Source organism: Petaurus breviceps, unplaced genomic scaffold, assembly GCF_028583685.1.
Source record: "Petaurus breviceps papuanus isolate PSGF00001 unplaced genomic scaffold, PetGlider_PUasm1.0 181, whole genome shotgun sequence".
Taxonomy (NCBI): Eukaryota; Metazoa; Chordata; class Mammalia; order Diprotodontia; family Petauridae; genus Petaurus; species Petaurus breviceps.
Window position 1 is genome coordinate 20839878 of NW_027185784.1, and position 16797 is coordinate 20856674.

The 16797-nt window shown below is 37.3% G+C and overlaps 1 protein-coding gene across 4 annotated transcripts in view; it reads right to left on the reverse strand.

The window, feature by feature from the left end:
- The window catches only part of PTN (pleiotrophin), a 129183-nt gene that overhangs the window by 7342 nt on the left and 105044 nt on the right, over positions 1-16797 (reverse strand). The window lies entirely within an intron of this gene.

Here is a 16797-nt window from a genome sequence, read left to right on the forward strand (position 1 = left end):
CTTTATATTTTCTTCCATAAATATTGCATCTCTACCATGCCCCACCCCACACCCATCAAGTCGAATATAAGCTTCTCAAGGACAAGAACTGTTCCGTTTTTGTTCTTGTCTTTGCCACAACCTAGTATGTTACTAAAGGAAGCCTCAATCTCTTCTTACCAGTCTGCTAGAAGAAGCCCCAGCTTAATGAAGAATATTTCTTCATCCCTAGACTGTAGGTCTGGGAAATATTTCATCTACAACTGGTAGCTCTTGGTGACCTTGACTACTGTATGGAGAGGTATTCGTTGTTTAGACTTAGAGCTGGGAGGGACCATCATCAAGTCCAACCCCCTCATTTTGCAGATGAAGAAACAAGCGTGGTGAATTGCCCTCCACCCCTGCTGCTTCCCAAGATTCAAGATAGAATTCAGATTGCATCTTTCCATAGAAATCAATATCATCAATAGTTAATAGGGTGCTGGTCTGGCTCACACCCTCCTGTATCTTATTGGTTTAATATGTTTTGGGGAGGAGGGGAGAGTAACCAGGGATGTAATTGGACATAACTCACATTTCTATAAGACATCCAGGTTTGCCTTACCACCATCTATAATATTGTTTCTAGGAGAAAATATATTCTGAATTGCAGACAGTTGACTCACAAATTAATTTCAGAAAGAGTACTTCATAGAGTGAGGTTTGATCAGAGTGTTTTAAATGTCTTTGATTTGTTTTATACCTTTTGGACGAGTTAAGTTTGGCACTATTGCTGTCCACAGCTGAAAAGCAAGGTTGCCTACCAGAAACAGTAGTTAGGCAATAATTCTTTTTAGGTTCTGAAAAGATGTGGTACAGAAAATGAGGGAGACATTGTGGATTCTCACATTCAGATGCTAAGGCAACCCTAAATCCTTGACCCCTGTCTGTCTATTGTTCCTTATCAATAGCCTTTGCTGGAGCATCATCTGTTTCAGAATCCCTTAGCATGGATGACCCCCAGAGTCCTCTCTTCCCCTTTTCTTCTCTCCTTTCTTCTCCTCCTCTACTCTCTTCCCCTTCCCTCCCCTTTCTTCTCTTCTTCTCCCTTCCCCTCCATTCTCCTTTCCTCCCCTTCTCTTCACTCTTGTCTCCTCTCTTCCCCTCCTCTCCACTCTCCTCTTCATTCTTCCCTTCTCTTCTCCTCTCCTCTCCTCTCTTCTCCTCTTCTCTCCTCCAGTTATATTCATAAGCGTACATCATATGCAATAAGAACACTATAAATGTTTGTCCATTGATTGACCCAATTGTAAATATCTTCAGTACCTACCTCACAGAGTTGTTGTGAGCCTTAAATAACATAATAAACGTAAAAGTGCTTTGCAAACCTTGAAGTACAATATGAATGTCAGTTATCTTTATTTCTTCCTATACCACATGCACCAAAGAACAGGAAGAACCTGATTTGCGCTTAGGCTTAACACCTTTTTTTTTTTTTTTTGGCTTAACACCTTTGAAAGAAAAACAATGTAATAAGAATTCTAGTGGAATGCATGGACACCATGCTCTTCCCTTTGATCTTAAGTTTATAGCTGGATCAGTTGAAAAAACAGGTCCCAGTCTTGTTTTAAGGATTTTGAAACGGTTGAATGGTCATTGAGGAAGCAGCCTGGTGCAATGGAAAGAGCGTTGACATGGTAGTAAGAGAACCTGGGTTCAATTTCTGCCTCAGATATTTAAAACCTGTATGACCTTGGGTAAATCACTTAACTTCACATGGTCACAGCTGAATAATTTGTAAAAAGAGATATTTGGAGTAGATTGTCTCTGGGGTTTCTTCTATCTGTAACTATGATTAATTTAACTACAATGGCTTCTTTAGAGGTCCTCATCTAAGTGATTTTAGCCTTATCTGAGTTCAGTTCTGGCTTTAGACACTTACTAACTGTGTAACCATGGGTAAACCCTATTTGCCTCAGTTTCCTCATCTGTAAAATGAGCTAGAGAAGGAAATGGCAAACCACTCCAATATCTTTGCCAAGAAAACCCCAGATGGAGTCACCCACAGTCAGACATGACTGAAATGGTTGAATAACAACCCCAAAGCAACAAAGTCCATGACCAGGAACTCATCTTCTAGGAGGCTAGAAGTATTCAGGACAGGAAGGGAGAAACTTCAGACTTCTATTCTAGCATTAAAAGTAAGGGGGAGATGGAGGGCTGAAGTACATATCTGTGAGTATTGAGTTATTTCTTAACTTTAAATGGGATCTTGTTTCCTTTATTCTTTCTATATCATGTAAGTAATCGATATTTATCTTGGCATTACTAAGGAATGTATATGAGAAAGTTAAAAGTAGATATGGAATATTTGTTTCTGGATTTTTCCATGATCTGTATCTGGACAACCAGCCACATGATGCCAGTGCTTTCAAAAAGATAATATCATTAATTTAGTAGGCTGGCAAAGTGGCAGATGGACATTTAAGACAAAAACCAAGAAGGGCATGGACCCTGCTTGGGAGGCAAGGTGGAAAAGTAGATTTGGAATCAGATGACTCAAATACAACAACTATCTCTGCCCTTCAATCTGTGAGACTTTAGAAAAATTATTTCTCCGTTCTAGGCCACCATTTCTTCATCTTTTTTTTTTGGAGGGGCAATTCAGGTTAAGTGACTTGCCCAAGGTCACATGGCTTGTAAGTGTTAAGTGTCTGAGGTCATATTGGAACTCAGGTCCTCCTGACTCCAGGGCCAGTGCTCTATTCACTGCACCACCTAGCCACCCCTATTTCTTTATCTTTAAAATAAGAAGACTGGACTGGATCACTTCTAGTACTCTTTCCAAATCTGAATTTATGATAAAAATTTAGCCCTAGAAACACAGAGCTAATATGTCACATATACACAAATACCTATTCACATCACCATCAGATAGTATGCCTTGATTGTTAAACACAGTGGGTGTCTAACAAATATTGATTATTGATTGATTAGAACAATGAATGTATCTGATTGAATAGATCTGACTACATCTGGCATATCATGGTTTTGAGACTAAAAAAGCTGTATCATATCCAAAGAATAATGGCCAACTTAGTGACAAGACTGAAAATCAGGTTCAGGGAAGAGGCACTGGAGAAACTAAGTGCATTAAGACTGGAAAAAAGAAAACATAGATGGGACATGCCAGCTTTCTTAAAAAGCTATCTTGTGTAAGGGTAGCTATGTGGCACAGTAGATAGAGCACAGGTCCTGGAATCAGGAGGACCTGAGCTTAAATCTGGCTTCAAACACTTACTAGTTGTGTGACCCTGGGCAAGTAATTTTGCCTCCAAAAAAAAAAAAAGCTATCTTGTGGAAGAGGAAATAAATGTATTCTGTGAAGCTATAGAAGGCAGATCTGGGTCCTATAATGGAGCAGAATCTTAGTCACAGAGATGAGATCATGAAATGTATGTCTTTCTTCTCAGCATAGAGGTTGGGGACTACAGTGGCAGATAATTGCATACAGTATCAGATGTTATCAGTGTATTAGCTGTTTATGATAAATTGTTTTAAATAATTACAAGACAGAGTTCAATTGGGTTGTATGGGAATGGGGAGAAAGAGAAGGTATATCCAGATATTACAGCCATGTAAAACCAAAAGCCATCCATAAATTTTTTAATAACAGAATTGCATATATTATGAGATAGTGTTTCTTACTATTTTTCTATCACTAACAATGCATAAGTGGGATAACCACTTCTAGAGGGGGTACATGTTTGGATATGGATTGGAATAAATCATCTCTGAGACCCCTTCTAATACTGAAATTTTATAATTCTCAGTCTAAGGCTCAATCAATGGATGAGTGAGATGAGTGTGCTATTCTGGGAATGCAAAACACCTGGGAGGTATGTCGTATTTTGGAGCTCTTGGTTTGGAGTTTGAATGTATTAGTTCTCTATGACCCGAAGTGGTACTTTATAATTCTGGAACTTCCACAGAAATCTGCCCTTCATCTTGGATCCAGCTGACCCAATACATCTAGCAAGGGCCTATCAAACTAGCCCAGTGCTATGTACATAGTGAGGGCCTGGTAATTGCCTACTAATTATTTAATCAGTGTATGAGAATGTAAATTTTTAAGATCTTCCCTGCCCCTGGACTTAAGTGCACCTGGAGCCTGCGGTGGGAGGCTTGCTTTTCAGGAGATACTTTGTGATTGGGCAGTGGGTCAAGAAGGTTGTTACATTCTCTGAGCCAGGAGAAGGCTATATAAGCCCAGATATGAGGCTTTGCTTTGGGGCTTACTTTGAGATGTGTTGTGTGATTTGACCAGATGAGACTCTAGGCAGCCCCCTGGCTTTGAAAAACCCAGATGTTGATGCTTCCCTCTCTGAAAACTGTGATTTGATATGGATGTAATAATGGTTGGACGGTTTGGAGGCCTGTCTGTTGAAATGTTCTTGTAACTTATGCTTGTAACCTCTGTATACTCTGAAGTTCAGGGTGCTGAACTTTTCCCCCTAAACTAGGTAAACGATATATGTTTGATTGATTAAAGTAAGCTTGTTAACCCATTTTGAGTTGCTTTCCTTTAGCAAAACAGATCCAAGTACCTGTGTTGGCAGCCACCCTGGGGATGCTGGGGTGCTTGCTGCTACAATCAGACATGGAATGATGTGAACTCTTATCACATGGCTATGTGTCATGACATGACACCATTTACTAAATTTTCCAATATTTGAACTTCAGGGTGAAAACATTGACCTTTACAAGTATTACATTGCAGATGGAGAGTAATGCACTTTTTTTTTAGTATTTGAGCTAATGTATTCACAGCTGTATTCACCCTCACATTTGTGATCTTGGTTAGCAGTAATAAAATCAATGGAATACGTTTTGCAATGTTAGCATTTTCTGTGCACTTAGCTTACAACCTCTCTTTTCTCTTTTCTCCACAAGCTCTCTCCATATAGATACTTGCTCTTTCCCTTGACCCCTCTTTTCTCATTTGTCAGTCTTTTCACCCTCTCTTTGACCAGTTAAATCATAAGTCTTACCAGCCACCTATCTCCCTAGAGTAGGGAATTACTTGTACATGTAGGTATAGATATAGGTGTAGGCGTTCACATGGATGTCAAAGTCAATGTCTATATAAATGTAGGTGCCAATGAGAATGTGGATCTGATTGTAAATCTCTGTATACAAGAATGTACATATCATTTATGCACATGCATATATATGTATGTAGGTATGTATAAAAGTATTCTAGCTTGTCCACTCTTGCTAGCTGTGTAAACAGAGGAAAATCACGTCTCTGAGATTCTGTTTCCTTATCTATAAATTGGAGATGATAATACTTAGGCAGCTAGGTTGCCCAGTGGATAGAGCCTGAACCTAGAATCAGGAAGATCTAAATTCAGGCTTGCCCCTGGGCAAGTCAATTAACCTTTACCTGCCTCAGTTTACTCAACTGTAAAATGGGGATAATAAAGCACCTACCTTGCAGAGGTTTTTGAGGATCAAATGAATAATTGTCAAAAAAAGAAAGAAAGAAAGAAAAAAGTACTTAGCATAATGCCTGGTAAATAGTAGATACTATATAAATGCTTATTCCCTTTCCGTTTCCTTCCTTTTCTGCGCCCTGGTTCTTTCTTTGCATTTACCATAATATATAACTTGAGAGTAATAGTTCCTCATCTACAAAAAATGGTGAGGATAAAAAGGATAATGTTTACAAAGCATTTTGCACTGTGTAAAAGCCAGCTAGAACAATAATATATGTACTCAAAGCATTTTTTGAAAGAATATTGTTAGCCTTAAGGTACTATTGAAACGTAATTATTGTTCCTGAGCCTACTATAATTATTTTTATGTAACTATACTTGTATATGCATGTTAGGGTACACTAGCATATGGATCTGGAGAGAGAGAGAGACAGAGAGAGAGAGAGAGAGAGAGAGAGAGAGAGAGACAGAGAGACAGAGAGAGAGAGAGAGAGAGAGAGAGAGAGAGAGACAGACAGAGAGACACAGAGAGAGAGAGACAGAGAGACAGAGAGAGAGAGACAGAGAGAGAGAGACAGAGAGAGAGAGAGAGAAAGAGAGAGAGAGAGAGAGAGAGATGTATATGACTATACCTATCTGCGTTTGTATCATAGTGTTAGTTTTTCTGCAAAAGTAAATTCATGCCAAAGCTCCTAATTGCATGCTAATTTGTGTGAAAATATTTTAAACTCAGCACCCTTGTCTCATCCCTGAGCATTTGCTACATTTACTCTGGGTTATTTCAAGCTATATTTTGGTCAAGGGGAATGTGAGTTTTGTGGGATGAGTGTTATGTGTGTGTGTGTGTGTGTGTGTGTGTGTGAGTGTGAGTGTGTTGTCATCTCACTTGAAGTATGGAGGCTGCCTTAACTCGTGCTCCCTCTCTTCAAAAACACACTTGAATTCCCTAGCCTACAGAAAGGGGAAGATGTATGTAAGAAAGAATTTTGCTCCTTTCTTCTCTTCTAAATACAGCATGATACAATGGAAATCATGTATGTTGTATTTCAAGCTGGAAGACTGGGTCAGCTCTGAATTGTGCCGCTCACTTTGTCATCTTGGCCAAGTCAGTATATTTCTGTGGTCTCAATTCCTTATCTATAAGTCAGGGAGTTGGGCTAGTGGCGCCAATTTAAAATTCTTTCAAATTCTAAATGCTATCATCCATATGTCTATTAACCTATTCTCTAAGCCAAGGATTCTCAAAACCTCAGAAGGCTCATTATTTGAGTAAAAAAAAACTACATCTTTATTTCTTTCAATGATGAATTTTTTTAAATAATCTAAAAAGCAGTCCACAGGCTTCACCAGACTGCCTAATGAGTTCATGAGACAAAATATGTTAGAAATATGTAACATAGAGCCTGGAAATTATTTTTCAACCAACAGGGAAAAATTTCTACCAAAAAAAGGAAAAATGTAATATTCATATCTTCACCTATGCCAGTGGGAATATGGAACTGAGCTACTATGCTGGGTTATTCTCAGAAAAATACAGGGCAACATGAAGAAGTCACTTAAAATCTATTTCTGTATTTCTAAGCCTGATAATGGGAAAAGCCTATAATGGAAGGGAAAATACATATCTATCAATATATCTATCATCTACATCTATTTATATGTATAAATATGCAAATGTGTACATATGTGCATATATATGTATACACACATATACATAAACACAATCATATCTTTTTTTTGCCTTTCTTTGCATACATTGCACTTAGTACAGTTCCTGGAACATGGTAAATTCTTAATAAATGCTTATATTGTCTGATTGTCAGATAGACTTCCTATTTCTTCTCCACCATTATGAAAAATAAAGGAAGGGAAAAAGTCACTAAAGTAGTATTTGGTAAAATTGCATTTAATTCAAAATTAATAATATTCCTTAAGAAGTATTTATAGCTATAGCTATTATGTGTTTAAACCCATGTACATACATATAAATATAATCATGTGGAAGGGTTTGTTGTTTTGTTTTGTTTTGATATATCATCTAGTTATCCTACTTCACATACTTTAAGTGAAAGATTAAATGAGTTCATTTTTAGCTCTAAGAGTTTATGATCCTAAATTCATCAAACACTTTGTTGTGGTTCAGTAATTTCAGTTGTGTCAAACTCTTTGGGATTCCATTCAGGATTTTCTTAGCAAAGACACTATAGTGGTTGACCCATTTTCTTCTCCAGCTTATTTTACAGATAAGGAAACTGAGGCAAACAGGGTTAAGTGACTTGCCCAGGGTCACACTGCTAATAAATATCTTAAGTTGGGGTTGAATTCAGGAAGATGAGTCTTCTTGATGCCAGACCCAGCACTCTATACAATGCACCCCCTAGCTACCCTCAAACACTTATTAGGTACCTACTATAGTCAAGGAATTGAATGAATTATAAGAGAATTGTGTGAGAGAAAAGGACAAAACCAGGAAAGAGCTTATGGACCAATGTGACTGGAAATTTAGAGTGTGTGAAGGACAGGAATTGCTAGACTAAACTTCACATGAAAACAAAAAGGTCTAAGGGTTTAGCAAACTCCAAACTTAAGATTAGACTACATTATGAGGGGCATCTAAGTGGTGCAATGGATAGAGTGCCAGGGCTGGAGTCAGAAAGAATCCATCTCCCTAAGTTTAAATCTGACTTCAGACACTAGCAGTGTGACCCTGGGAAAGTTACTTAATACCAATTAGCTCCAAAAAATGATAATCATAATCATAAAAAGAATGTAAGATGGCTTGGTTCCAAAAGGGAGAAGTAGCATGCTAGAGTGGATGGAAAGTTGGCTGTGTGACTCTGGGGAAGTCCCCACTAGTCTGTGCAGAATTTAAGTTTCCAAGGTTATACACTGCAGAGAAGGACACCTATTAGATTGGCTAACATGTCAAAAGAGAAAACGGATAAATGTTGGAGAAGATGTTGGAATGGTGGAACACTAATTCATTGTTGGTGGAGCTGTGAGCTGATCCAACCATTCTGGAAAGCAATTTGGAACTATTCCCAAAGAGTTATAAAAATGTGCATCCCCTTTGATCCAACAATACCACTTCTAGGGCTGTATCCCAAAGAAATCATAAAAATGGGAAAAGGATCCACATGTACAAAACTATTTATAGCAGATCTTTTTGTGGTGGCCAAGAACTGGAATTTAAGGGGATACCCATCAATTGAGGAAGGGCTAAATAAGTTGTGATATATAAATGTAATGGAATACTGTTGTGCTATAAGACATGGTGAGTAGGCGGAATTCAGAGAAACCTGGAAAGACTTATATGAACTGATGCTGAGTGAGGGGAGCAGAACCAAGGGAATATTGTACACAGCAACAGCCACAGTGAATGAGTACTGATTTTGATAGACTTAACCCTTCTCAGCAATGCAAGGACCTAAAATAATCCCAAAGAACACATGATGGAAAATGCCAGTCACATCCAAAGAGAGAACTATGGAGTCAGAATGCAGGACAAAGCAGATTACTTCCTTTTTTGTTTGGTTTGGTTTTTGTTTTATTTTCTTTCTCATGGTTTTTCCCATTTGTTATCATTCTTCTGTGCAACATGACTAACATGAAAATATGTTTAATAGGAATGTATGTGTGGAGCCCATATAGGATTGCAAACCATCTTGGGGAGGGAGGGGGAGAAAATTTAAAACTTATGGAAGTGATTATTGAAACCTAAAAATAAATAACTTAATAAAAAAATAAATTTCAGAGAAGGTGTCAACTTGCTTTGGTCAAATGAATTTATTCTATAGTAATGGAATCACAAGTCTGATCTCCACCCTAAAGGGCAAAACTGAACAATGCTTAGAGGTTACAGAGAATCAGGATTTGACTTAATAAAATTAAAGCAAGTGGGGGGGGGGCAGTTTAGAGATTGTACAGTGCCATAGGAAGGAAACAAACATTTATCAAATACCTATTGTATCCCAGGCACTGTGTTAAGCACTTTAAAATATTACCTCATATTATCTTCACAACTCAGTAAGGTAAGTTCTATTATTTCCCCTTTTACAGTTGAGGGAATTGAGACAGTCAGAGCTTGAAATTATACCCAAGTAAGTATCCGATGTGGGATTTGAACTCAGGTCTTCCTGACTGTAAGACCATCACTCTATCCGCTGAACCACCCAGCTGATATGAATGATAAAACAACATAAAGTTCATAACCAAATATAATCAGAAAATCTCAATCAATTCTCTGTCCAAAGGGAGATTTTTTTTTTTGAGGAATGATTTAGCTTAAAAGTGAAGAACTATAATTGTTCTTCTTCTGTTCTTTTGAAGCTAAAATTTCCTTCAACCCAGCAGCTAATGAGTTTGAGCAATGTTCTATGACACAACCTTCCTTAATACTAATTACTATATAACTGCGTGTGTGTGCGTGGCTAATGAGGCTCAGAGCTTGGAATTTACCAAAGGAGATCCGGGCAGCCTGAAACTGACACTTAAGCCCCACAGACATTGGCTGTTCCCAGTTCTTGCATCTGTTTCAGCAATTAGAACCAAGACTTCTGTAATAAAGATGAGAAGGCAACATCCAGAAGCTTCCTCAAGGTGAGCTTTTCAGTTTCCAGCAAACAGCAGGTATTCAACCCTGTGCCATCACACACTTTGGCCATAGGCTAAAAGTCCAATTCAATGATCTTGGTTTTATTTGGCCAATTATAAGTACATCACTCAGTCCATGGTTTAATTTTAGAGAATAATTTAAGAGGCAGAGGGAATGTGGTATATGTAGAGGAGAGTGAGTGTGCCAATTTTGGAGTTGCAAGACCCAAGTTCAAGTTTGGGTTCTGACACAAACAAGATTAATTACCATGGACAAATAATTAATTGTTCACTTCCCACCACCTCCCCAAAGTAACTCTCTATAACTGTAAAATTAAGGATCTGCTTCTAAGGAAGGAGTTTCCGCAATGCAAGTTTTTCTCACATGAATTAGTCAAATACACGTATGTTGTTGTTGTTGCTGTTACTGAGTTATGTCCAACTCTTCATGACTCCATTGGGATTTTGCTTCTTTGTTTGCTTTTTGGCAAAGATAACGGAGTGGTTTACCATTTCTTTCTCCAGTTTACTTTGCAGATGAAGGAACTGAAGCAGTTAAGTGACTTGCCCAGGGTCACACAGCTAGTAAGATTCTGAGTCCTGATTTGAACTCAGGAAGATAGTCTTCTTGACTGGTCAAGGCTCTCTACTCACTGCACCACCTAGCTGATAAATACACATACACACACAGAGATTATACATCCATATATCAATACACATCAATTGATATATCTATATATAAAATCATATGTCAATGATATATAGATATAGCAATTGATGTATATTGATATATGAACATATCATTGTATGTGGATATGTCCTTTTATTAAACACGCAATTGTGAGTAATTTTAAAATATTGTAAGATATGTAGATAGTTTTAATGTATTTTTTTGGCAGGGAGATGCTTTTCTCAATTCAATTGAATAAATTTTAAAATTATTGACTTAGTCCCTAGCAAGCTAGGTGATGCAGTGGATAGAAGACTGGGTCTGGAGCCAGACAGACTTAAGTTCAAATCTGACATCACATAAGTTACTAGCTGTGTGACCCCGAACAAGTCACTTAACTTCTGTTTGTCTCAGTTTCTTCAATTGTAAAATGAGAATAAAAATAACACCTACTTCCCAGGATTGTGTGAGAATCGAGTGAGATGGTATTTGTAAAGCACTTAACACAGTGCCAGGTTCATTTCATGACAGGCACTGAATAAATGCTTGCTTGTTTCCTTCCTTCCTTCCTCCCTTTATACAAACCCAGTGTTAAGACACGGAGTATATAGTGATAGATATGACTTAGACCCTGATCTCAAGGTGCTTATAAATTAATCTCTCAAAAGAATAGAAGTGAATCAATGGGACCTGTTAGTTCAATTGATTTAAAGTACTATTGCTAAGGGTAAAGTTATGAATTTAATACTCTTCTACAAGTTTGTTTTACTCTGATTCATGATCATATGCTTCATCTCCAAATGTAGCTAAGAATCTTACCAATGTATCCCTGACCAAAGGAGATTAGGGAGAAGAGAATGTGGAAAGACCAGTGTAGATTATTACAACTAATAGAAAAGGCAGATGCCCAACTAGAGATCAATAGTATCCTTTTTTTATACAAAGGATATCATATTATTAATATGTAAATAAATATGGCTAATAGTGTCTCTTAGCCAAAAGAATATGGCAGATTCTTTCTATACATCCAATCTGCATAGAAAGCAAAGATCACAAAAATCTCTTTATAATTAGGAAAATGTATCCCTTTATTTCCTGCTCACAGTAGAATGGATAAGTGAAGGGATGTAGGGCAAAGGAGCCGGGAAACCTGGAATCAAACCCTATCGCCATAGCATAGGAGCTTTATAATGATGGGGAAGTTAATTCAACTCTCAGTGATCCAGGTCATTCTAACATTGTAAATATTTGAAGTGCTAGCATGCAGAAGAAAGATTCAACTTGTTCTATTCAGTACTGTAGGGTAAAATCAGGGAAATTGGTAAAAGTTGTAAAGAAGAAAATTTACAATTGATATAAGAAAAAAAAATCTGAACAGAACTATCCAAAAGGGAAATGCGCTACCTCAGGAGGTAGTGAAATCTTGCTTATTAGGGCTCTTTGAGCACAGTCTAAATAAATATTTGTTAGCTATATCATAGTGGATCTTCATTCCTGATTATGGGTTGGATTAGATAACCCCTAAGGTCCCTTCTAACTTAAAAATTCTGATTGTGAAAAGTAACAGACAAGTTATTGATCTTTATGTGTGGATGGAACTTGTACGCTAGGAGATCCTTACCCTGATGAAATCATGGGTCTGGATTTCCCTGCCCTCCCCCTCAATACACACACACACACACACACACACACACACACACACACAAATACACAAACACATAGTTGAAATTCACATGAGAATTATCTTAGATTAACCTATAATAAAGTTGATTGAAATCTACCTCCATTACTAAGGATGAAGTTATGACTAGCATATTATTATATGTGTGCTATAAATTTGTAATATGCTCTAAAAATGTACAAGGTATTTCTCTGAGGCAAGCCTTGAAGTAACTATGTGACAATAAGCTGTGCTATTATTCCTATTTTACAGATAATTAAACTAAGGGTCAAAAAAATTTAGTGATTTGCTATCTAACTAGTAAGTGCCAGAATTTGGATCTCAACTCAGAGCTCCTTACTCCAGGTCTAATATCCCACCTGCTATCTGCATGCCTCCCTGTGAGTAAGATATTTTGGGAACCTTGGCACATTGTTGTAGCCTCAGAAGTTTTCTGCAAATATAAAGGTACGTATGGGTTGGGGTTTTTTTGGGGGGCGGGGGGGAGAATGTATGAATGGAAGGAGGTCACTTGAAGGATCTATTATGCAAAAAGGGAGATGTTGGTCTTCCTTCCCATGAACAACTCCTCAAAGTTGTCTCCAAAGGAAAAAGAAAATTTCAACAGAAACAAAAGAAAAGAATGGGCATTGTATAAAGAACCAAGGTTCTCTAAAGTCTACCCAGTGGAGGTAGAGACATTGTTCTAGTCTTAATTCAATTCCGTTTAGCTCAATAAAGTTTCACCAAGTGCCAGGATTATGCTAGATGTGAAAAGTAAAACAGAAATATGAGATATCTGACTAGAGAGTTGAGTTTTACCAGTATGAGACATTTAGAGAACCATAAAATATAGTATATAATAGGCAAAGTGTTAAATGGAATGGAATCACACAACTTAGATGTGTGGGAATGACACTAAGTCTTTGGGTCTTCTTGAAGGGGAGTAATTAGTGATGGCTAGAGTTCTGAACAAAGACTATATAAAGGTAAAATTTCAATTGAACTCTGTAGAACTTCATAGATTTGGAAATACAGAGGAGAGAAGTAAAGGCATAAGAGAAAGGAAAATAGAAGAAAGTAATATAGTAGATAGTATCCAGGTCCCCTGAGCACTTCATGGTAGGAAGAGAAGGGAGTGACCCCAATGAGGATTTTTTTTAAACACAAAAGTAGAGTCAAAAAGGAAAGGAAAGGAAGTATACCATGGAGCTGAGATGATCAGGAAAACACAGAGATACTAAATGAACTATTTCCATCAGGAGAACAAGAAAGAAAGAGAAACCTAAAAACAAGCTCAAGATTGTCTCCTGACAAAGAAAAGCAAAATGTTTTGAGAAAGTCCCATCCTGTCTCTTTTGTTAGTTGAAAGAGAAATAATCATCAATTCAACCACAGTGCCCATGGTGGGGAGTAGCAGATGGGGATTCATTTGCAGGAATTTCTGCCCATCAGAACCTGGAAAAAATGCTTGTCTCCTTCAAATTGTCAACATAGCTTCAAGGGACCTTGAGTGTTCTCAGGATGCCAGACACCAGCTAGGCTAAGCTACTGTGCACATTCCTATAGGATGTCAAAGCTCATACAATTCAAGGGGAAGGCAGTGAAACTCTTCTGTTATTTTTCAAAGACCCAAGACATCCCTTGGCAAAGAGAGAATATCAATGATCACTTTTATGATCCCTCCTTGTTATTTAAGAGAGTGTCTACCAGATGCTATGCCCTATAAACAACTGGAAAGACACAGTCCCTGAACTCAAGTACTTGCTAATCCTTTGATCTTTCCAGTTGAAAAGTCAGATGAAAGAGGCTACTTGGTAAAGTTCCAAAATGAGCAAGAAAAATGGTAGCACTTCTAGAAATAGTGATTTTGAGTAGAAATTAAAGGTTATTGGGTTTTTTTTACAATGTCACTCCAAATGCTCAATTTCTATGACTATACTCTACTTATTTTTATAAAAAATATCTTTGTTTTTGCATCAACTGTATGTCCCAATATATTTCTTTCTCTTTTGCTGTCAGTCACCTCTTATGACAATGAATAAAAAAGGAAACAAAAAAAAGTTTAGCAAAGCCAACCAACATACACATCAAATCCCATTTGACATGCTGTATTTCATATCCATAGTCCAAGAAAGATGATTATATACTTCATATGATAGTTTTAATGGCAATGAAAAACTCCTTTTCTATCCTCCCCAGGATTGAATGGAGTTAGATTTCATTAGCTACTAGAGGTCTTGATTCATAAGGGGAGGAAAATTCTGGCCATCAATCCTTGTCACATGGTCCTACCATGCACAAGTAAAGAGAAGGGGATATAATTGGAGTACTTTGACTTACAAAGAAGGTCATCGAATTATAGAGTTGGAAGAAACCTCAGAGATCATCTAGTCCAACTGTTCATGCCTAACAGATGAGAAAAAAAGTTTCAAAGTGGTTCAAGGACTTGCCCTGTATTAGATAATCACTGGGTGAGAGCCCAGTGGCAGAGTCATGACTGGAATCCTGTTGTTTGTGATGACAGACCCCAAAATCTGAAATGTTTTTAGAAAGAAATTTATTAGGCCATTTGGTAGAGAAGAGAGAGCCAGAAAAGAAGTAGCTCTCTCTACCCAAATTCTGGAAAATTTACATTACATAGGATTTTGGCAAAGGTTTCCCACACAGGAACTCTATTGTACTCTGAGTATGCATTTAAGCAATTTTGCCAAAAGGGCATCCTAAAAGCAAGGTAGATTAAGACAGATATGAGAAACACAAAATAGAAGCTTGGGGTAAACTTCTCAAGAGTTCCTTGGTATGATAATCCAAAAGAAGAATGCTTTGGATGGATCTGGGGCCTGGGGGAATTGGAAATACCTTCAGCCATCTCTGGCATTCCTAGAGAATTAATGATGCCAAGTTATATTTTAATCTTTAATCACATTAGGTTGGATTTGAACAGTATAATAAATTTTCCCTAACAGGTTAATAAATTATTTTTCCCACAATCCAGAGAGGCTTTCAAAATCCATTACCCTTAAGGTCACCCTTGGATGTTCAACCAGGTCAATTCTGACATTTAAATTCTACAAGTCGATACACCCAAAGTATTTCCATTTAATAAAAAAAAATCCATGGAGAAGAATTTGTGCCTATGGTTGACTTGGGTTTTTCTAGACTGTTTATTAGAAGGGAAAAAATTAGATTGGAAAAAGTTTAAAGCTTATCCTAAGATTAAAAATGAAAGAAAAAAAAGCAAAGACTATTGTTTTTACTCATATATATGAGACTATCATAAACTTACAATTTACCTATACCATCTTTCATGTTAGACTTGTATTTAATCTAAAAAACATCTGGCTCAGTGGGAAATCTATTTGATGCCCATGAAGCAAATCATCTGAGACACTACACTGCCTCTACTCCTAGTATAAATTATTCCCAGTACTTTGTGCCTGATGCTGTAACAGAATTCATTAGTAAGCTCAATTGATTAGGAGAAAAATGAGTGTCTGGTATTAATGAGAGTCTGTGGCAAAAAGAGGAGAGTTGCTTTGTGAGCTCAGAAGATTGACTGTGAAATTGGTAACTACTCTGTTATATGTATTTGGAGATGCTACACTACCCTCTCCTGTCCCTTTCAAGTATAACCAGTAACTTTGCAAACTAGGCCTAACTCAGTGCAGATACTCTAACTAAGCAATCCTGTATCAAATGCCATCCAAAGACATTGAAAGTGACCAAACATATGGTCATTTGAGAGATTTTCTCCTATGCTTATTTCCAATATGGTAGACTCAACCAGAAACTTATGTTGTATCTTTAATAGTATATTGCTCAAAAAGTCCTTTCCTTTGAAATTTACAAAAGAAAAAGAAAAGTGGGAAATAATCACAATCCAATCAAAATAGAGATCTCATTTCATTGATGGTGTCCTACAATGTCCTTTCTAACTAGTTCCCTTCTTTCTCTTCCACAGACCTGTTGGCTTACTCTCTCCCATTCATTGAATCCTCTCTAACTTAATAGCTTTCACAGTTTTTTACCCAACCACCAAGACAATCACTGGTCCTTTCAGTAGGAATATATACATTTATGAATTCTGTTAGTGTCTATCACAGCACCCTGTACGTAACAGATTGAATGAATCACAGTTGGTCTCATATAATTTATTAGAGCAACAAAGCCCTGTTAATATTTCTTGCTTCCATAGCAAATATGTGCTGAATTTCTCTGGCACTTTTTCTTTGAGGTTTTGAAAAAAAAATGTTTCTTACATTTTTATGTTTTAAACAATGAATATTCCTGTTTTCTTTGATTAGATGATCCATCTATGGATGGTGACATCAGCAGAAGTGTTTGTGTGTCCACTGCCAGATACACACACACACACACACACACACACACACACACACACACACACACACACACAC